Raw genomic sequence first — 23,268 nt, 5'->3', positions numbered from 1 at the left:
TCTGTTTCTTTTTTTAGCCATTACTTGGCGTTCATCGACTCCGTCTGTCGTCGTTGTGCGTCTAGTGTATACTATTTCAAACAAAGTTCTATCAACAAATAAGTTCAATGACCAATATTGTCAATTTTCCCCTAAAGGTGTTATTGCCCTTTTAAAAAAATCACAATTTGTTCATTTAATCTGCTCCTTTGAAACTGCTGAAACAATTTCAGCCAAATTTGGGCCGAATGAGTTTCAAAGTATCTACTATAAATTTTATATTTAATTTCTTTGTCAAGAACCATAGCAACTAGGACTAAAATGGAACATATGGGTAAAGTGCATTTCTTTGATTTTGAAGAAAATAAGACGGATACAAAGATTATTTCAAAGGATATTTTAAGTCATTGATTAATGTACTATATTGAAAAACAAACAAAAATCATAGATAAAAGAATTACAGGTGAAAGATTCAAGTTCTTGAGAGCTTCTTGTTGGTTTTTTTGTCAACTTTTATTTTTCTGTTTCATAATTGTAAAAAGAAAGTTTAATTTTTTATTCAAGTGAAAATGACACTAAATCGAAGGCGTGAAGGTGGGAAAGAGCGATCGTCAACTTAAATTTTCTTCTAAGTATGAAGTTTGTGACATAATTTACGGTTGTGGGTAGGAAAGAGCTAAGGCCTATATTTCGTCAGTAAAAGGTTTATAACACAATAACATAAAAAAAGATCATTTTTGCAGCTTTTTTTCTTTGATGCACATCACTATCCTATTTTTAATGATAGGAAAGGCGATCGGGTTTTATCTATGTTTCGATATGGAGTTGTTCTAATAACAAAGACAGCGATATGTTTTTCTTGTTTTTGCTAATAATCTTTTTTCTATGTCATAATTGAAAAAAAAAACTTAGTGTGATTGGGTTTTTTTGTTTGCAAGTGAATATTAATTTACTTTAAGGTACAAAAGATCAATCAACAACTTATTTTTTACCTAGAGAATAGTTTATGTCAGGATGATTACATTATGAATATTTTGGTATTCTGCCTTTTCCAACTTTAACACACATCATTATCTTTCTTGTGACGTTCTGCTTATAAAAATGTAGACAGCGATAGTTGTACATATTTTCATGTTTCTATGTATTATTTCAACCTTTGTCTCACTCTGTGTCACAATGTGTAGTGTTCGACAAAAGGAATGTCATTCGTATGGGAATTTATGATAGAATAACAAGATATAAATCGTGTATTCGTATCTGTAATTTTATAGTCGTTATCTTTAAAGCAAATCTATAAAACTATCCTATACATTTTAAAAGTGATGGGCGATCATTGGTTAAATATGTTTGATTTGGTTTTAACCGTTTAAATCTCTGGTTTAGAGTTCTGTTAAGAATGAACACAGCGATAGTTTGTTTGTATGTTTTTTTCTACAAAAACCTCCTTTTTTGTTTTAATCGGAAGGAACATTTCGTTATGAATAACGTTTTTTTCGTCAAGAGAAAAAATACGTTTACATTTTAACAACTTAAATTTATTTTAGCAATGGACATTAATTTTGACAAAATAAAATATTCAGATAATGTTTGCTTTCCGCATTTTTCATCCAACTCTCTTTCAATTTCCAACTTCAATAGTTACACATCATTATCTTTCTTGTTAAATTCTGCTTAAGTTCGCTCTTTATTTGAGAATACTCTTTCTGAGTAGTTATTGCATGATCACTGCATTATTGTGCAAGTTAAAGACTTTGAAATATTAAACTTGCACGGAAGGTAGGAAAGTGCGATCGTCAACTGAATATTTTCTTAGTTTGGAATTCAGGAAATGATGTAAACGGTTGTACATGTACGTAAGAAAGAGCGATCTTTAGCTTCAAGTTATTCAGTAAGGGTTTCATGACACAATTACATAAATAAAAGGGCCGAAATATACCAGTGGCTTTGAAATGATCTTCAGTAACTGCAAGTACTCTCAGATCTGTACTTAGTGTCTTTATGTTATATATAAGATGTTACATGGACAATCATACCACATCTTCATTTTTTATAGTTTTTATTAGGGACAGGCCGCTGGCTGAGCAAACAAAAGGGGGGGGGGCAATCATGCTTCGGTCATTCCATATATAATCAACCAAATTGTCATACAAAAGGTCCTACTTGAACCCGCCTTTGCCACTAAATAGTCCAATATTTCCAAAAAAGGCTTTAACCTCCAATCAATCAACCAATCTCTGAAATACATCAAGTTAATGTTTTTGGTGGGGTTCGTGTTGCTTATTATTCAGTTTTATATGTTGTGTTTGTCAGTTTGTCTTTTTCATTTTTAGCCATGGCGTTGTCACTTTTTTCGATTTATGAATTTGACTGTTTCTTTGGTATCTTTCTTCCCTCTTTTATTAATGCCTGCGTCACACTATCCCGATATTATATACGATGGACACCCGAATGGGAAAATTTTAAGTTCGTACGAAGTTGTTCCCGATCTCGTTAAAATACCAAAAAGAGACCGAAGCAAGAACGATGAATAACGAAGTCTATACGATGGTGCCGAAATTATATATGATAGCAAAAGATGGACATTTGAAGGTTACCGAAGACGTGTATTTAAGCTTCATATCTCAGCCGAAGCCTACACGATGGATCACGAAGGCTATGTACACGATGGATTACGAATGCTACACGATTGATTACGACGATGGTGCGAAAACAAACAAGATGCATAAAGGTAAAATACATGTATGTACATAATACATGTATGAAAACGATCAAAACGGCGTTCTACCTGTTTTGATTTTTTTATGGTACGAACATAATTTCGACAACATATCGTATCTGTACAAGGCTGCCATGCATGGGGGAAATCGATCTGTTTGTCTAATTCTTATGAAACTTAGTTTATTGTCCCCTCGCCTACTACATGTAAGTTGCGTGTAGATTAACTGTTATGGACACTCTAGAACAAAAATGCTCAAAACTTGGTATGGTGTTACTCGTTAAGAAAATCTTAAGCACTATTGACTTTAAAGTTCAAAGGTCAAGGTCACAGTGGCAGTTGTAATACATGGCAATATCACCCTTGTGGACACTCTTAAACCATTATGCTTCAAAATACATTTGGTATGTTCTTCCTCCTTGTAATGATCTGATATTTTTTACGTTCAATTTACAATTTTCTGCATGTATATGACACATATAGTGTCCATATTTTTCCCCAATATGTGATATACGAGGACATGCCAGGCTCGGCATTGCCTTGTTTGAACTGTAAAATGTGTCTACTAGTCTGAATAATCACCCATATTTATGCCCATGTTTTCTGGTCTATCTTAAAGGTAAGGTAATGCAAAACGAGCTCTTTCCAGTTGAATATCATTATAATATAGACACACGGAAGGATGTGGGGAAATCATCAAATGCGACAAAATATGACATATAGAAAACAAAATGGTTATGGAGTAAACATTCGTGTGACAACAACTCAAACGATACATAAATAATCAGAATAACGAAGAAAAAGTTGGTTTCCCTATATACATGTACCTGCAGTGTTGGTGTACGAGGCGCATTTATGATTTTCATTATGTTACTTGATATGAAAAATTGACAAAAAATAATATAATACTTGTAAATGTAAATCCTGAGCCTGTAATAGCTGCTCTTCTTGTTCTATTTGAAATAATAGAAACAATGCAGTTCCCTTTTTTTGTTAGAATCTCATAGAATCATATGATATGAGTTCCATTTTTTGTGAACGTCTTTTTTAATTGTGGTCTTAGACTGACCAGCTGTGCATATCGTGCATGGCACTTAAAATGTATTTTAGCGCGAAAATTAAGCTTACATTTTGCTGGATTTAATGCCGTCGTAGTTCCATCTTTTCGCCTTCGTACTTGTATTTGATGGCAACACGACGAGATTACGAACATGTTAAAAATTAAAAACCTTTTCCGAAGTTGTCCCAGGAGGCTTGAAAAAGTGACCAATGGTTCTACGATGGTTAAAGATGGCACCACGAATAGCCCGAACTGGAAACGATTAGTCCCGATTTAGAAAATTTCCATAATCGAGTTGCCATCGGCGTAAAAATCAGGACAGTGAGACGCGGACATAAGGGCGATCACTATAGTGATGTTTGATTTAATTTCAATAATTTTGCTATAACATAACAAAGGGTTTGCAGTTTAGCTCAAAATGAAAACAGCGATAGCATGCTTCGAAGGACTAAGTGAGCTTTTCTCATCACTTGGCGTCATTCGTCCTGCGTCAATCGTCCTGCGTCCGTCGTCCGTCAATTTTTACAAAAATCTTCTCCTCTGAAACTACTGGGCCAAATTTAACCACTCTTGGCCACAATCATAATTGGGGTATCTAGTTACGTGTCCGATACTTGTTTGGATTGATAAATATTTTGATACGAACGTCACTGATGAGTCTTATGTAGACGAAACGCGCGTCTGGCCGGAAATATAGGGGTTTTTTTGTGTAAAAAAAGTGCAAAACATTTTTTGTAATTTGTGATAACGAATTATTTAATTGGTTAGAACGGTTTAAATTCGTTGAATTAGTAATTATCATTTTTTAGTAATTTATGATTTCTGATTAAAAATCATTTTCACAGATGTTTAGCACACCTGACCCACACTAGAATGTGAGATTTTCCCCTTAGGTTGCACCTGTTGCTGTTTTAAATAAAAAGTCTTATTCGCTGAAACAATTTGACCAAATGTTACAATATTTATACGTTATACTTTTTACCACAAAACACAATCAAACTTGTAATTGAAGAGCGTCACTTTTACAGTTCATAAGTTCATAGGTTAAGTCCTTTATTAATGGAAAAGTGATAATTCTGTCGTTTCCCTTGTCATTATTGAGTTTGCCTCAACCAATTTTTAATAAAGGAAGCTATTAAAACAAGAGTTCCAAATGGTGAAGTTGAAATCATCCCTTCGTAAATTTAACGGAAGCCATTGCAATTTGGTCAGTTAATTAGTAACAACGATTGGCCATCTGGTCAGAATGGGCAAATTATATGAAAGACTTACTGCTTAGTTTATTTCCATTTTTCTCTACATGTAGTTGTTTTAGTGGAGAATACAAAATGTTTAAAGTTGAGAGATCTATGGACGACAGACGGACGGACGAATGAACGGACTCAAAGTGTTGACAAAGCGTTAAAATGGAGGTACAAATGTTAATACGTATTCTAAAAGGTTTGGCAATTGTCACAATGTCACCTTTTATACAAAATGTATGTGTTCGTGCCTCAAGTTAAGAGTTTCATTAATGTCTGGAAGATTTTAATGGAGCTGTATAGATCTTCTGTGGTCACAAATTGTATTACAGCAAAACTAACGGGATGACTTCATAAACCCATCCTCTGTTTGTTATTCATAATGGTTCATATATATTTGCGTCGACTTAACAATCGATACCAGCACTGTATAAACTTTTCGACATACAATGACTAAATTAAATTTGACATTTCAATTAAACTGTGTATTAGTTTACTATGAACGTGGAGTTAATCAAGTACATAAGTGTTGAAAACCGTCACGCTAAATGCCTAAGAATCCCGAATAAAAAGTAATAAATCGCCATCAAAGGGACGTGTTGGTAGTTATTCTATATATTGAGGATTTTGTCAAATCATTGAAGTCGTCTGTCATTGCAGTTAAAAGAACTGATTTGAAGATATATACCTTGGATACGTAAATGTTTGAACTGAGGCGGTTGACCTTCATCGCCGAACAAGTTCCGAAAATAAAGATCGCGAGAAGGAATATACAGAGAAAAATTTGCCCCCAGTAGCAGTATTTGATCCTGTAACGAATTTAGTGTTAGATTCTAAAAGGATAAGCGTGGAGTTTTGTTTAATTAAGAGGAAAATTAAGCACGATATTTCAATCTTTCGTAACAGTTTCCGAGTTTTAAACTTATTTCTGTGGTGCATGATAATTTAAAAGGAAAAAGTTGTGAGAAACTTTTCTTGGTGTCTAAAGTTAATATACCGAAAGATACAGAATTGGTTTTGGACTATGGATAGACCTTGAGAGATAGGATTCTAGGAAACCCTTGAATGACCGGATAACTCTGTCGCTTCTAAATTAAATGTAAAATGTCAATTATCAATTGGTAAGTAGGAAGACAATAATTCATCGATTTATTTTTATATATTCAAATTCAATATTTGGTAAAATTTGTCTAGAGACTAGGTAGTAGTGGTCAGGCTAGCGCTTCGGGCACAATTTGTAAGTTGTGCGTACAAGTTTCAAGAATTGAAATCTATACTTGAACAATGTTTAAAGAATGACTGTAATATCTGTTTCTTTCTAATTAAAGTTTGGATCACATGTTTGATGTTATTTCGAATAGATACTACAGCCTACCTTAACTTATTAAGAAAGAAAAAACATTTTTAATTTCATTAAATTTTTTCGTGTCTAAAATATACGTAACAGTGGGGATTAGTGAGTGACTGGATTGAATGTGAAACAATTTCATATATGTTTACAAAAGATCAGGAAATTTGGATATTTTATCGAAAGGTCATTTATTATTTTACTGCATGCACAAATTGATTGAATAGATCAAATTGGTAATAAATATCAATAAAGATATACATTGTATTCCAGAATTCGTCTATGCAAATCACAGGAAAATAATTAATTGGTTGCGTCAATACAAATATTCAGCGATTGTTTGTCAACAAACTTTAATATACTTTGTTCTAATAATAAATATTATGCAACTAGACAACAACAAAACATAATAATCAGGGCAAACATGTACTAGATAGAACATGAATAAGGGCTAATGGACCGGGATTCTGTTTTACAATATAACAACTAGTTTGATTTTATATGAGGCTTCACACCAGTCCATATGGACTAATACATATAAAGGTAAACAAGGAATGCAGGATATAACTACCGATCGAAAGCAAGGTAAGTAAAAGGCAGTGGCTATGTTGCCGGCTCCGGACTATATGAAATACATTTTATTGAAAAAAATTATCATGAACACACATGATATATGTGGCTACAAGGTGAGATTTCTATAATCTTTTAGTCTTCGACTAGATAAAGGATAACCATACTTTCGTATGTCGAACAGTTCCACCACCAAATAATAAACGGAAAACTTAATTAACAATCCTAACACAACAACCTTATGTTCACTATTTACATTAGGATCTTTAAGTTTTAATGACTTTATACATGGGAAGTTTACAGTTTTTTTACTTTGACATGGGAAGTTTACAGATTTTTAAGACTTTTTACATACAAAGTTAAGAATATTTCTGATTTTTTACTTTAAGCGGGTTTGTTTTATTTAGGTATAGTACTATTTAATGTAATAACACTTACAGAATAAATTACATAAATTCTTTTTAGATAATTCGTAATTCAGAAAAAAACTAAATTCATAGTCTTTGACCTTTAAGAATTGACCTTTATATCTTTAAAGTAATATGGCACTAATTTATTTACTGCGTATTATGAGGGTAAATAGAAAAAAACGACTTATTTAATGTTAATTCACATATTCATTAACTGAGACTTTAAGATTTAATAAAAAGGATTATACTTTTGAAAATTGTATTAAGTAGACTAGATTTTCAAATGTTTGTTTAATTATTCATTGCTGCAACACCCATCCTTGGACCCACTCTTCGTGCATGTTTTTTGTTTGCTTGGTCTTTCATCACCAGTTGATATCGTGCATTCTGTATAAGGAACACTGACCTTCTTGATTGGAATTTTATTTTGAGATATCAGGTCAGATGTGACTCAGTAAACAGTTTATATGCTTGTTTTGTCCATTAATACTTGTATTGTCATTTTATATGTGAGATTTTCTTCAAGCACATCAACATTTGAGGTCAGGATGTTCTTACTTGTTCGTAAAATTGTTTGTCTTAATAAGACCGGCAAATAGCAAAACTCTATACAAATCGCTTTTTTACCGAAGCCGATAAAATAAACCCTAACTAAGAGATGGATGTCCATCAATGTCTTTATCATTTTTATCTTTTATAGTGTGACGGTTATTTGTATATTTTATATATTCAGCTAGCCTATGTTCAAAATATTTGTATGTGCGTACTTGGTATGTAAAGTAGATGTAAATGATAATACTATAGATTTTTTTTTCAGAGGCTATAAATTGTACATGTACAGTGACAAATGATAACAATGTGAATGTGAAAAATTGTGAGCTCTGCACATCGTCCTCAAGCAATTTTCGTGCTAATGGCAGAATAAAGTAATTAAAATAGCTGCCAAGGTAGTGTCAATGATATGATAATGTACATGTAGTTTGGTATGAACTTTAAAGTTTTCTTGCACTAATCTTTGAAATGAAGGAGCTGAATAAGGACTACAAATTGATATAAAAATGTGTGTACACCTAAGTAATACATGTATATTCTTATGGGCCTCAGGAAAAAACAGTCCTACAGCTTACGATGTTAACCTCTTTAAATATGTAAGAAATTGTTAGTATATAACATTTACAGAGTAAAAAATAAAAACACTGAAATAAATGTAGATATTGTTTTCAAATCTATATATTATGTATATTGAAGCTCAACATTATGAAAAAATCACACAAGAGAAGAAAAACATTCAGATTACAGAAATGAACTTTGCATTATTTTCATAATTGAAAATTCTTAAAACTTAAAACTTTCTCATAAATTCTGTTGATACAATGTATACTTCACATTTTGCTGCGCTTCAACAATACTTATTTATCAGATGATTTGCATTATGTTCAGAGTATGAAGATGTAACCTGTAAGTGTTATCTATAAACTTGTATGAGGGTTTAAATGAAGAAGAGAGGAAACCCAACATCACTTTTACAACCTAAAGATTTGTGAAGATCTATATTCAGTCATAAACTATCATTATAATGTTTGTTCCATTTAACGTTTCTAAATTTTTTTCTACAATTTTAATGTATCTAAATATCTAAATTTATTTGTAGGGGGAAATCATCAGAAATTTATGTAAAGAGGAACCTCCTAAAAGAAAAGACAATTCTGAAACAAAATCAACTAATGTACAAAAGATTGATGAAACTCATCAACAAAGGACAAACAACACAAAAACCTCTTATGTTGTCCCGAAAATACGTCAGATCAAGCACAGAAATTTACTAAAGGCGAATTTTCAAAATTAATGCTGGATAGAAGCAATATGCATCTCGATATTTTGAAATATATTCAAAATTGTTCAACTACATTAAATTAATGCCAAAAGTAGGAGACCCCGCGAATAGTTGTGAGGACTATGCTGATAAAACTAGGAATTTTACTTAGGAGCAAAGATCATCAATCCTAAAATATTTATGTGACAATGTTCATCCAATCACCTTGCAACACCTTGGTGTACATGTACCAAGTCTAATTCATGTCACTATTACATGCACTTTGATACACAGACCATCCAACTTTGATTCAGGTTTGTCTGTTTTTGCTTCTCTTTTATTTCTGTCAGAAGAATATTGACTTTGAAATTTTGCTTAGTTTACATGTATTAGTTTGTGTTTAGATTTGTTTAAAGGCAACTACTTGTGATAAGTCAATGGGATTTGGTAAGTAGGTCCGAGACCACAATTGTCGTCCCTTGATTAATATAGTCCCTAGTGTTAACAGTGGGTTACTTGCCAATAATTTTTATACCCCTTCCAAGTTTATTTCTCCATGTTTAATGCTTCAAATTGTAAGTAGGGGGTGAAATTACACTGTAAAAAATTTGGGTCCAGAATTTTACAAGAAAGTAGTGATTTGGTCCAGCTGAAAACAGTTCAGGAGTTATGGTGTTGAGATATTGAAAATGAAAGTGTGAGTTTCAGGTTAAATTTTTCGGTCAAGGTAGTTTTTGATGATGTTGAAGTCCAATCAACTTGAAACTTAGTACACATGTTTCCTATGGTATGATATTCCTAATTTTTATGCCACATTAGATTTTTTACCCAATTTCATGGTCCATTGAACATGGAAAATTATAGTGCGAGTGGGGCATCCGTGTACTTTGGACACATCCTTGTTCTTCCAATTTTAGTTTGTTTGTGACTGTACAACCATAAGGTCAAACCAAATGATTGAAAATAGGAAATATGGTTGATTCCAATTTTGTAAGCTAGGACAAAAGTGGCCATTGAAAGAAATTAGTTGTCTTAAAAAGTATGTTTGAAATGGACAGTCTATTTTTATGTGAAAAAGTATAATATTCTTCAAAAAAACTTATTTCAAATGTGAAAACTGTAGATATAAGCTGTTAAAGGGGAACCACTAATGATATTGTTATATATAAAAAAAAAGAAGATGTGATATGATTGCCAATCAGACAACTGTCCACAAGAGACAAAAATATGGGCTTCAACAATGAGCAAAGCCAATACTGCATAGTCAGCTATAAAAGGCCCCGATATGACAATATTAATGTAAAACAATTCAAACAAGAAAACTAATGACCTTATTTAAATATAATAATGAACAAAAAACAAATATGTAACACATAAACAAACGAAACGACAACCACTGATTACAGGCTCCTGACTTGGGATAGGCACATGCATAGATAATGTGGCTGGGTTAAACATGCAAATTTTTTTTTACATTGGCATTTCCACATATATCACATTGCATTGCACTTTCAGTTTCATTCATCAGTCATTAACGTTTTTTCACAATTTAAGGTTAAGTTTTATTTGTTTTGAATGATTAAACCATTTGCATGATTTCAAATGTCATATCCACTTTTTCCTACCTGCCCCTGGAGGACTTTTGAATTCAGTGTTTGTTTGAAATAGCACATCCTATTGATAGCCTCTTTTTCAAAATTTTATTAAAAGTTTCAACTACATAGTTAGATCTTAATTTTTCAGGCTTTTTACATCATATGGCTGATCTAGATGCTGTTTTAAGAGCACAGTCTGTACTGTTTGTGATTGAAGAAGAAGTGGAAACAAAGCCAGAAAATCTGTTGAGTCATACAGATATTCTGTTTAATATGTCCCGAAACACAAACTTCAGCGAAGACCTACTTAAGAAAAGATGCATGGCAGCGTGTTTTAAATACTCTCAAAGTATTAGAAGGTACACAAATGTAACCATTCTGAATATTAAAAATAGAAAACTAACGACCTTATTTAAATATAAAAATGAACAAAAAACAAATATGTAACACATAAACAAACCACTGATTACAGGCTCCTGACTTGGGATAGGCACATGCATAGATAATGTGGCTGGGTTAAACATGCAGGTTTTTTTTACATTGGCATTTCCACATATATCACATTGCATTGCACTTTCAGTTTTATTCATCAGTCATTAACGTTTGTCACTATTTAAGGTTAAATTTTAACTTTACTGCTGCAATCAAAGAATTTTCATTGCTTTTTTAGCTCACCTGGCCCACAAGGCCAAGTGAGCTTTTCTCATCACTTGGCGTTCCTCGTCCTTTGTTCGTCTCCGTCGACATCATTGTTAACTTTTACAAAAATCTTCTCCTCTGAAACTACTGAGTCAATTTTAAACAAACTTAGCCACAAACATTATTGGGGTATCTTTTTGAAGAAAAAAAATGTGTGCAGTGACCCAGGCAACCAATCAAGATGGCCGCCATGGCTAAAAATAGAACATATGGGGTAAAGTGAAGATTATAACTCTGAAAATAAAGCATTTAGAACAAATCTGACAAAGGATTGAATTGGTATCTAGTCAATATCTATTTTCCCTGAAATTTTCAGATGATTTGGAGAAATGATTGTTGGGTTGCCTCCCCCTCAATTGGTAATTTGAAAAAAAAATGCCTTTTTTGGTTATTATCTTGAATATTGTTATAGATAGAGATAAATTGTAAACAGCATAAATGTTCAGCAAAGTAAGATCTACAAATAAGTCAACATGACCAAAATGGTCAGTTGACCTCTGAAAGAGTTATTGCCCTTTATAATAAATTTTTAACAATTTTCATTAATTTGGTAAATTGGTTTACAAAATACTTTCCTTTCTATCTAAAGGGCCAAGTTTATTATAGATAGAAAAATTGTAAGTAACAAGAATGTTCAGTCAAGTAAGATCTTCAAACACATGTTTGTCATGAATCCATCTGTGTCCTTCATAGACTAAGGTGAGCGACACAGGGTCTTTTGAGCCTCTAATTTATGTTTTAGATATGTATATTAGTAACACTCAGAAGTATTATGATAAGATTTCTCCATGCCAGACAAGAAAAGGCAAAGCTTTAATAGGTCCAGTTGAAGGTGAGTTTCATATTAATGAATATTGAAAAAAACATCTGAACGTAAGTACATATATGTGGAATAATTGCCATTGGTACCAAACCCAGTTACGACATTGAACAAGTATAAAATAAGCTCTCTACGAGTTCAAGTTTGACATCATTATAAAATTGACTTTTGACTGGTTTCTGCTGGTTTATAGTAGAAACGTGTTTAACTGGCCATGGACCTAAGAGCAAATTGATTTTATTTCCAATAAGTTAATTAATGAAAATATAAAATGTGTAAAAGATTTTCAAGGAGACAACAATGAGCTAGAGACCAATTTGCATAGATGTAAACTACTATTGGTTACTGTTTGGCCTTCAACAATAAGCAAAATCTTTAAAATGTAGGAAGTTATGAAGACTTTGTGACATTATGTTAAGACTTTGTAATAACTTCACCATTGTTTTAAGGATAACGCGTATTCAAGCACTTTTTAAAAAAAATTGTAGGAAGAATATTCAAAAAGTTTTCAAAAAGGACATCAGACCAGATTAAATCAAGTAAGTAATTCTTGACTTGTGTAAGTATTTTAATTTATAATGTTCTGATTAGTACTGTTTTCTACTGCACAAGTATTTCTTTGAACATACAACAGTTTGGGTTCTACAGATAAGTCTGAACCATCTTACATATTTATCAATATGCTCCAGTAACATTGATAGTGCAAGATGTTAACTCTGCATAGTATATTATTTACTTTTTATATTTGTATTGATTTAGTATAAAACCAGATAGGTTGTTCTTTTGTGTAAGTTGAAATTTGAAAATTCACCTCTTATTCCATTTTTTCTCTTAAAAGATGATTTTGATCTATTTTTTTTAGCTTTTTGGCAGAAAAATGAAATATCATTTTTTAAAATGTATTTAATTGTACTTAAGGCATCATGAATTATATATAATCATTTATAAAAAATCTGCCCCTAAAAATTAGAGGTGAGTAATTTCAGGCTTTAATGAGACTCTTGTTTCTGTAGATATCTTGTTTCAATATTTGTGAAACATGTTTATGCCAACCTGGGGAGATATGATATAACAAAGAATACTAACAATTTAGGCAGTTTATTTATACACATTTTTTATACCCCATGCAACTTAAGTTACGAAAGGTAAAATATTTTTGACTGGTCCATAGGTATCAAAAAAGCTTGGATGGGATTGTTATTGACAGAAATAAGAGGAGGGAGACTTTTTTCACGAGGAGACTGGATAAAGATCATAGATTTTTGCTTTATGCCTAGAACATGTAGAAAGCACATTTATTTTTTGTTGGATTTCCTATAAATTTCAATGAAGTGCTGGATATCGGTTAAGGTGGACCACTTTGTCAGGGGGGGGAAGGATGAAAATCATAGATTTATATTTTGTTTGCCTAGTGACAATATAGGGATGTGGGGTATGTGATCCTGCTCACTTAACTTAAGTTCTTTTATAGATAACCAAGCTATAAAAAAAAGTTCTATGACATAATTCTAGGTAAAAAAGATAAGAAATCCTTTGATAGTGATGACAGATCTCCATTTAAAGCAAGACATGGTAGGTATTTTTAAATATTTGTATTTAGAAATACTTATTGCTGTTGTTCTACACATCTACAAATTTCCTACTCAATTATACATGTATCAGGCTTATTATGTTGCATGCCAGAAGCATTTCATCTTAACAAGTCACTTCTAACATCTTATAATTAATTACTTTTTAGAAAAAAGAAGTGTATATTCCTTTACAAGTGAGGAATTTTCTCCATTAAAAGCTAGGAAACGTAAGAAATCCTTTACAAGTGAGGACAGTATTCCATTAAAAGGTAGGAAAGCTAGGAAATCCTTTACAAGTGAGGACAATTCTCCATTAAAAGCTAGGAAATCCTTTACAAGTGAGGATAGTTCTCCATTAAAAGCTAGGAAATATCTTACAACTGAAGATAGTTCTCCATTAAAAGCTAGGAAATCCTTTACAACTGAGGACAGCTCTCCATTAATTGCTAGGAAATCCTTTACAAGCAAGGACAGTTCTCCATTAAAAGCAATACAAGGTGAGTGATAACATGTTATTTGATAATTCCATTGACTTATATGCGTGTTTTTAACAACACGGAAAATCAGAATTAAGCAGTATTTATATTGAGTGTTTTTATAAATTTAGAAACACGTCAGAGGGAATCCCAGTTTTGATAAAATACGATAGTTCTCGGAATTCAGATAAATCTATCTTTGTCATATAAGAAATGAAGTGGAGTTTTTCTTATATGTTATTGTTATGAAACTGATATTTAAGATCATTGTAATTCCATAAAGAAATAGAGAACCATCTAGGTCGTTTAGTCAACATTTAATATACGATCTTGCTCAAAGGTTTGTTTTTGTAATTATGCGCATGCGTATAGATTTCTTGACTTCAAGGGGTTTTAGCTCTGGATTCCCCACTCAATTAATTTATATCTCATGGGATCTTTTCTATGAATGTCTGCTATTGAGGGTTATTGTTGTTGCATATCTGTAAATCATATGCATCATTTAAAAAAAATGAATGTAGTCATCATCATAGAACACCCCTTCAGGCGAAATGGAGTCTACCATATTATCGTTTCGAGTTGTCTCACTTCCTTAAATGTTGAGTCAAACGACATGTCCAGTATTAGCTCGTTCTGTCAATAAATGTTGTATTTTATTTAAAACGATCGCAATTTGAACCGATAAATTTGTACGGAAAGGAGTCATGATCACTGACTCAAAGAAAATTAATTATTTGAAGAGTTAGGAATGGGGTTCCTCCTAGAACTAACGTAGGAAAATAGGTGATAAGATACGAAGTGGAATATACTTTCTCTCACTCTGAGTCACAGTGACTGCTGTGGAAAGTAAACTTGGAATTGATAGTACAAAAATAAAACACAATAGGCCTATTTTCATTGATCTTATAGGATACAACATATAAATATTAACATTTTAAGTAATTTAAGAAACAGTTTATGCATACACACTTATTGATACAACCAAGGTATAACAATAAACTATGACATAATTGTAAGTAGTTGAGATAAGAAATCCTTTGATAGTGATGACAGATCTCCATTAAAAGCTAGGAAATCCTTAAATAGCAAAGACAGTTCTCCATTTAAAGCAAGAAATGGTAGGTATTTTCTATATTTTGTATGTTGATATATTTTTTCTGTTCTAGACATAACTGTGCAGTAAGCTGACTTAAAAAAGAATACACAAGTTTCTTCGTAACACTCACTTCTAACACTTTACAATTAATTTCTTTATAGGAAAAAGAAGTGTGGACAATTCTTCATTAAAAGCTAGGAAATCCTTTACAAATGAAGATATAGTTTTCCATTAAAAGCTAGGAAATCCCTTACAAGTGAAGATAGTTCTCCATTAAAAGCTAGGAAATCCCTTACAAGTGAAGATAGTTCTCCATTAAAAGCTAGGAAATCCCTTACAAGTGAAGATAGTTCTCCATTAAAAGCAATAAAAGGTGAGTGATAATATAAATATGTTATATACCTATTACCATTAAAAAGAGGAAGCTAACATAGGGGACAATGAAAGTTAATACCATTACTTTAACCATTCAAAATCCTGAAATTTAGTTTTTGATCCAGATAGTCATTTGAGCTTATGCCATCACTTGCTATAATCCTCATGAATTATTTCCAGAATCTTCCGTTCTGAAATTAATGTGTCAAATACTTCAAAAGGACTTAAAGTGAATGTTCCTTAGGGTATATAGTTTATAAATTTTAATTGATGATTTGATTCATCAACAAATCTTGATGCTGTTGCTAAGAAAAAGAACATAGTTTAGTGGTTTTTGTGAAATTGGTGTCTTTTTAATAGAATTATGCCATTTTCAATTAAATTTTTTAGTGCGTCTTTTCATGTTGTAAAGTTATACTATTGTAAATGAGGTTAGGGTAAAGGTTGGCGTCTGTTAAAACATTCACACCTGTTGCATTTATTATATGCACCTGTCCTTAGTCAGGAGGCTTTTGTTTAGTGGAAGTCGTTTGTTGGTGTGTTTCATATATGTTTATTGTTTCTCGTTTTGTGAATAGATAAGACCCTTTGTTTCCTGTTTGAATTGTGTAACACTGGTCATTTTGGGACTCTTTATAGCTTGCTGTTGGATGTGAGCCAAGGCTCTGTGAAGAAGGCATTACTTTGACCTACAATTGTTAAATTTGAATTCATTGTGAATTGGATGGAGATTTGTCTCATTGGCACTCATACAACGTCTTCTTATTTATATAAAGGATAAATGCAGTTTTGGGCTTATATCTCACTAAAGCAGTTAGAGCAAAAATAATGGAGGTTTATGTAAGTAATAGAACAAGATCTATCTGCCATAAGATGAACAGTGCAATTGGACAACCCATGTTTGGTAACCGTCCCGAAATGGTTGATTTGTTGGTTATTTCATTGTATCGTTAATTCTATTATAGATAGAGAGAAGTTAAAGTAAATAAATTCAGCGAAGTTAGGTATAAAAATAAGTCATTATCAGGTTAAGATCTATATGCATTGTAACTTTCAAACATATCCAACAACCCATTGTCGGGTTACTGTTCCGAAATAGTTATTTTTTAGGGAATTTTATTGTTTTTGGTTATTATCTTCATTTTTTTTTTAGATATATAGAGATAAAATGTTACAGCAAAAAATGTTCAGCAAAGTAAGATCTACACATGAGTCAAATGAGTGAAATTGAAATGAGATATTAAACTGTATGCAATAAAAATAGGAGGAACAATTTATTTGCTTATATTTTAAGATTCTGTGGATTTATTGATTTTCGTGGGATACCAATTTTTGTGGATAACGTGGGTGTAGGTGAATCACAAATTTCTCTAGGCTTGTTTCAACACATAATAATTACATTAGATGTAAGTTTCATTATAATACGTTATTCTGATTGGCTAACATGTTATTCCGTAAACAATTGCATCAGACAATAACATTTATCATGCATGATGACACGAGGTCCCACAAAAAAGTGCACAGGTGAATTAAATAAAACTGGATAAAAATCGTGTTTTCATGATTATAGCTAAAACAATGTAATTATAAGTATTGAATACTTCTTTTTGAAACTTTATAGGGTTGTAAAAGCGTTGACCGTGCGTACATTTTTAGAATGAAGCGCTTCCGCGCTTCATACAAAATGTACTTCGGTCAACGCTTTTACCACCCAATAAATTTACAAAAAGAAGCATTCAATTCTTAAATAAAAACCATGAAATGAAATATACAAAAAAACACAATTTTTCCACAATCCACGAAAACTGGTACCCACGAAAATAAATGAATTCACAGTAATACAGCTTACATGTTCCTATATACTTTTTTTTATTTATTTTAATTGAAGTAAATGAAAAATATTTCCTCAGGAATGCCCACCTTCTTAGTTATAAAAGCAAAAGAAATGAAAGCTGAAATTATAGAGTATCTGCAGAATTATAAGCCATTTAAATCATTGCCAAAAGTTGGAGATCCTGTTTAACCATTATGTTGACAACACTAGAGGCATATCTGAGGAAGTGAGAGATGAATTAACTTCATATCTCAGCTTTAAATATAAAGACATTTTCAATCTATCTGTCAGTTCTGACATTCCATCTATGATGCACAACACTATATCATTCTTAATACATCATTCAGGAAACAAAGGTACAACTTTTATGAGAGAAAACAATATTTTTTTTTACTTTCTGTTACATTAGAAATAACAGTACTGTAGTTGAAGAGTTGCCACCGTCAATTGTTACACAGTAGACAGTATCAGAGACAGTAAAACAGTGATTTGCAACCATCAAATTAAAATTGACAGTGACAACTGTTCAAGTACAGTACTGTTATTCCGATTCTAATGCATTACAAAAAGAAAAAGTACGATAAAACTTTAAAACTTTAAAAAACGACTAAACTTGACAATTAGAAACAAAAAAAACGCGAAATTTAATGAATTATTTTGGCACAAAAATGTCATGGCTAAACGTGACGTCATACAAATGAAAACTTACAAACTGGAGGTTATTACCTTACCCGTACGCTTCAAATTACGATAAAATTACATTAAAACGCCAAATTCAAGGTAGGTGTTGTTTTATTTTCAATTATTTAGTAGTAATCGAACATTTGTTGATTCAATCAATTCAAAATGGGGGGGGGGGGGGGGGGGGTCCCTCCTTAGTTAAGCCTGACCAACTGTGGATTTGACAGCAAATTTTAGCCAATGAAAAAAAAATTGTTACATCCAAATTGCATTAGAATACTCATTATCTGAATAATAGAAATCTGTCACATTTTGTTATTGTTTTCCAGTTTCTTGTTTTTATATTACTGCATACACCTTAATATGTTATTTTATATTAAACCAATTTCTGCCTGTCATGGCATTGAAGGTTGTGTTCTATAAACATATAATTTATTCCATTTGAATTAAGGTAAATTTATAGAGATGACCTGCTGTTGAAAAAATACCCGATGAATGATTTTTTTCAGTGGTTTATTTATGTTAGCTGAAATGCTTTTGGAATCGGCCTAGGTAACTATAGCTAAGATGATAGACAAGTGCCTCATGTTCAAAAATATTCATGTAATTACAGTAACCCATCCAGAATTATTCAAAATGTTACAACTTACATGAACATCAGTGTAAAGGTTAAACTTAATGATATACATTTTACGTTTTTACAGGAAATCAATGTTATTTCGTCTTAGATTTTATTCTAAAAAAAATCCCAATTTGATGTTTTAGGGACCAATTTGAAAACACCTAGAATCATCCCTGGTGGAATAAGCTTGTTTTTTCTCCTTTTTCATTTACATTTTTACTCAACTGTTTAATTTTCCAGATTTAAATAATCCAATAGATGTTTGCCAAAATTTAGAAAGGATCCGTGAAACTACTGGAGAATATGAAAGGATTGGTAAAAATACTAAAAAGGGTAAATAATCTAAAGTTTTTACAACTTTATATCAGTCCAAAGATTTTTTTTTTTCACAGTTTGTCTTTTAAATCTTATTTACATTCTGAATTGCAACTTGTATACTTTTGAAGATTTGACTGATAAAAGAATTTTATTCAGATTTGGAAAAGGATGATAACAGTTTGTGAAAAGAAGTTTCATCTTCATAATGCAAATTTAAAATAGTTTTAATTGTTTTAATTCCATACAAATATTTCAGGGAAGGTTAGAATGAATTTTTTTTTTTAAATCCTGATTTTCATTTCAGATGCAATTACAGGACTATTAATCATTCATCGACAAAAGATAAAAAATCAGAAATAGGTGAGAAATCATTTAGTATAAAATAATAGTTGGTTAAAAAATCTTCTCCTCTGAAACTGCTTAGCCAAATTTAACCAAACATTGCCAAAATCATTATTAGGGTATCTAGTTTAATAATTGTGTCCGGTGTCCCGGTCAACCAACCAAGATGACCGCCATGGTTAAAAATAGAACATAGGGGTAAAATGCATTTTTTGGCTTATAACTCAAAAACCAAAGCATTTAAAGCAAATCTGACATGGGGGTGAAATTGATGATCAGGTCAAGACCTATCTGCCCCGAAATTTTCAGATGAATCGGACAACCCGTTGTTGGGTTGCTGCCCCTGAATTGGTAATTATAAGGATTTTTTGCTGTTTTTGGTTATTATCTTGAATATTATTATAGATAGAGATAAACTGTAAACAGCAGTAATGTTCAGCAAAGTAAGATTTTGTTTAATATTCACATAGACCAAGGTGAGCGACACAGGCTCTTTAGAGCCTCTAGTTTTAAAAGCAATGTATTTGCATAATAATAGTCTTTTTAGTTAGTAAAATAAGTTGATGTTTTGTAGGCAGAAAAAGATCAGGAAATAAGAAAATAGATGCAGCAGAATCCAAGAAGTGTACAGTAAGACTGACTGATATTGGTACTATTAAAAACTTGAAAACATATGTAAACAAGACAGAGAAAAAAAGAAAAAGAAGGAAGATATGTGTAAAGAACTTGTAAAAAAAAATGTTAAATGTTAAAGGGGCACTAGCTGTCAAATTCATGTTCACCGACTTTACTTAATTTCTAGTATTTGATTTATAATAATGAATAATGTTAACATTTATCCAACCTATTTAAAGTCTAAAAAAAATTATTAAGAGGACACGGTATAAAATTACATTTCGTGTGTTCGCAGTCTAGACCGCCATCTAATTAATTATTGAGTTGACCTCTAAAGTCTTTCAATGACCATATAAGCGATGTAAACATAAATATAGATATAAATAGATCAAGCAAATTCATGCTCTTGGATTATTCTAGGTCTATTTAATTTTATATTATAGATGAAACATTAATGTTTATCATCGTTTTTATCTGTATAAGAATGATTTTCTGTGGATCAAATCAGTTAATCAATTGATTTACCTTTGTTTCACTTTCAATGTTGATATTCTTTTCCTTTAAATAATTTTACACATTCAATTCATGTTTTATCCATTTCAAGCTAAGGAGTTAAATTGAAGTTCACATTAATACAAGTTCTATGAGGTTGAATTATTCACTTGCAAGTGAATAATTCATTATCAATGATTTTAGCTTATTTTGACAGAACTAAATCATACTTGCTGCTAAAAGCGAATTATTATTTCACCATTGTATTTCATTAGTGATTGAGCAAAAAAAATATATCATGTACATAGTATAAGAAGCTTGAGAAAAAAGTTTCCATGTGTATAACAGGGACATATCCGAAAAGTTCAAATTCAGTAAAGTTTTGCTTAAGTCTGATTTTTTTTAGCAAGAACTTAATATATATAAAGAAAATTCAATTCAAAGATGACCTTGATTTTTGCAATGATATATATACATAGATATAATACTTTTACTTAATCAGTCTGCTTGGATATCAATTTTGTCAAATTTTAAAATTGAATAAAAAAACAAACAAATACTTGTGTTTAATGATCTTCATACTGTTAGCGTTCAGCCAGGATGAAGAGATTATGCTCAAAATTGTCTCTTTATTGGATTGAATGAAAGAGTTTTTATCTTTAAAATGAGAAAATTAGGAAAGTTATATTTCAGTGAAAGAGATTGAACCTTATAGTTATTTTTAGTTACAGTGAGGATAATGATATAATAATGACTATCTTGTGACTTTAATATTTTATTGTTGTTGTTTGTTTATATAAACAATGTTTTAAGTTTCTGTGAATAGGTATAGTTTCTTTATTTATTCCATGTTTTGTTACATTATCAGTTTTTTTGTGGACCTTCAGAATTTGTGGATAATCTTTTGCAACATGAATGTCAAAATATTCACGCATCATGCATCTTGAACTTTATTTTTCTTTACCTATAATATGAACCATAATGTATATAGATATAATCCTTTTACTTCATCATTCTGCTTGGATATACAAGTTGTCAATTATTGAATTGAATAAAAGACAAATACTTGTGTTTAATGATCTTCATACTGTTAATGTTCAGCCAGGATGAAGAGATTATGCTCAAAATTGTCTCTTTATTGGATTGAATGAAAAAGTAAGTTTTTACCTGTTCAAGTCATTATACTGTTAGAGTACAGCTAGGATGAGAAATAAATGCTACAGTGTTAAATTTAAAAACAAAATTGATTGAGAAATATATATTTTAACTTCTGAAAACAATGATAAAAAATGAATCAACGGTAATAAGGATATTTTTTTGTATATATATGTACATAAATCATGTAAATATTTATATATGTTGTATTCAAGTTGCAATTTTGTACATGTTATATCAAGTTGCAATTTTGTACATGTTATATCATGTACAGAAATATTGTACATGTGATAACTTGTATATAATTGCAAAAAGGCTTGTTATGAACTGTGCAAAAAATACCTCAAACATAATATACCATGTACAATACATTGCTTAAAATGGTTTAAATTTTACAAAATTTTAAAATGAATCCAAATAAAGCTGCAAATACATTCAAATTTTACTGACTAAAAAAAAAACTCAGAATGTAATTTTAAGAGCACAGTGATCAGAAAGTTTTAGAATTATTTGTATTGCTTCACGATTCATGTTGGCATAATATGTTTTCATAACATGTTTTTAGCTCACCTGGCCTAAAAGGCCAAGTGAGCTTTTCTCATCACTTGGCGTCTGTCGTCCGTCGTCTGTCGTCGTCCGTCGTCTGTCGTCCGTCGTCGTTAACTTTTACAATAATCTTCTCCTCTAAAACTACTGGGCCAAATTAAACCAAACTTGGCAACAATCATCATTGATGTATCTTGCTTAAAATTTGTGTTTTTTTACCCGGCCAACCAACCAAGATAGCCGCCATGGCAAAAAAAAAGGTACACAGGGGTAAAATGCAGTTTTTGGCTTAAAACTAAAAAAACAAAGCATTTAGAGCAAATCTGAAATGGAGTAAAATTGTTTATCAGATCAAGATCTATCTGCCCTGAAATTTTCAGATGAATCAGACAACCCATTGTTGGGTTGCTGCCCCGTACATTGGTAATTTTAAGGAAATTTAATGTTTTTGGTTATTATCTTGAAAATTATTATAGATGGAGAGACCTGAAAACAGCAATAACGGTCATTAAAGTAAGATTTACAAATAAGGCAATATGACCAAAATAGTCAGTTGATCCCTTTAGGAGATATTGCCCTTTATAGTCAATTTTAGTCATTTTTCGTAAATCTCCATGATCTTTTACAAAAATCTTCCTCTCTGAAACTACTGGGCCAAATTAATCCATACTTGGCCACAATCATCATTGGTGTATCTAGAAAAATGTGTTTTTGTTACCCGGCCAACCAACCAAGATGACCGCCACGGCTAAAAATAGAATATGGAGGTTAAATGCAGTTTTTGGTTATTACTCAAAAACCAAAGCATTTAGAGCATTTAGAGGAAATCTGACAATGGGTAAAATTGTTTATCTGGTCAAGATCTATCTGCCCTGAAATTTTCAGATGAATCAG

At 31.4% G+C, this 23,268-nt stretch overlaps 1 long non-coding RNA gene across 4 annotated transcripts; it reads left to right on the top strand.

Annotated features, from left to right (window-relative positions):
- The first annotated feature begins 8,181 nt into the window (after positions 1–8,181).
- On the top strand, positions 8,182–20,670 carry LOC134695119 (uncharacterized). 4 transcript variants are annotated; one of them, XR_010102701.1, is made up of 8 exons: positions 8,182–8,271; positions 8,976–9,451; positions 10,881–11,091; positions 12,174–12,263; positions 12,740–12,790; positions 15,556–15,767; positions 19,147–19,239; positions 19,529–19,543. It is a non-coding gene; the product is annotated as an uncharacterized LOC134695119 (long non-coding RNA). The 4 variants fall into 4 exon arrangements; XR_010102702.1 differs by lacking the exons at positions 19,147–19,239; positions 19,529–19,543 and adding an exon at positions 20,141–20,670; XR_010102703.1 differs by lacking the exon at positions 19,147–19,239.
- Positions 20,671–23,268: the final 2,598 nt, after the last annotated feature.

The sequence above is a fragment of the Mytilus trossulus genome, chromosome 13, assembly GCF_036588685.1.
Source record: "Mytilus trossulus isolate FHL-02 chromosome 13, PNRI_Mtr1.1.1.hap1, whole genome shotgun sequence".
In the NCBI taxonomy this organism is placed as follows: domain Eukaryota; kingdom Metazoa; phylum Mollusca; class Bivalvia; order Mytilida; family Mytilidae; genus Mytilus; species Mytilus trossulus.
Note: the sequence above shows the minus strand (reverse complement) of the source record. Positions and strands in the feature narration are given on the sequence as shown.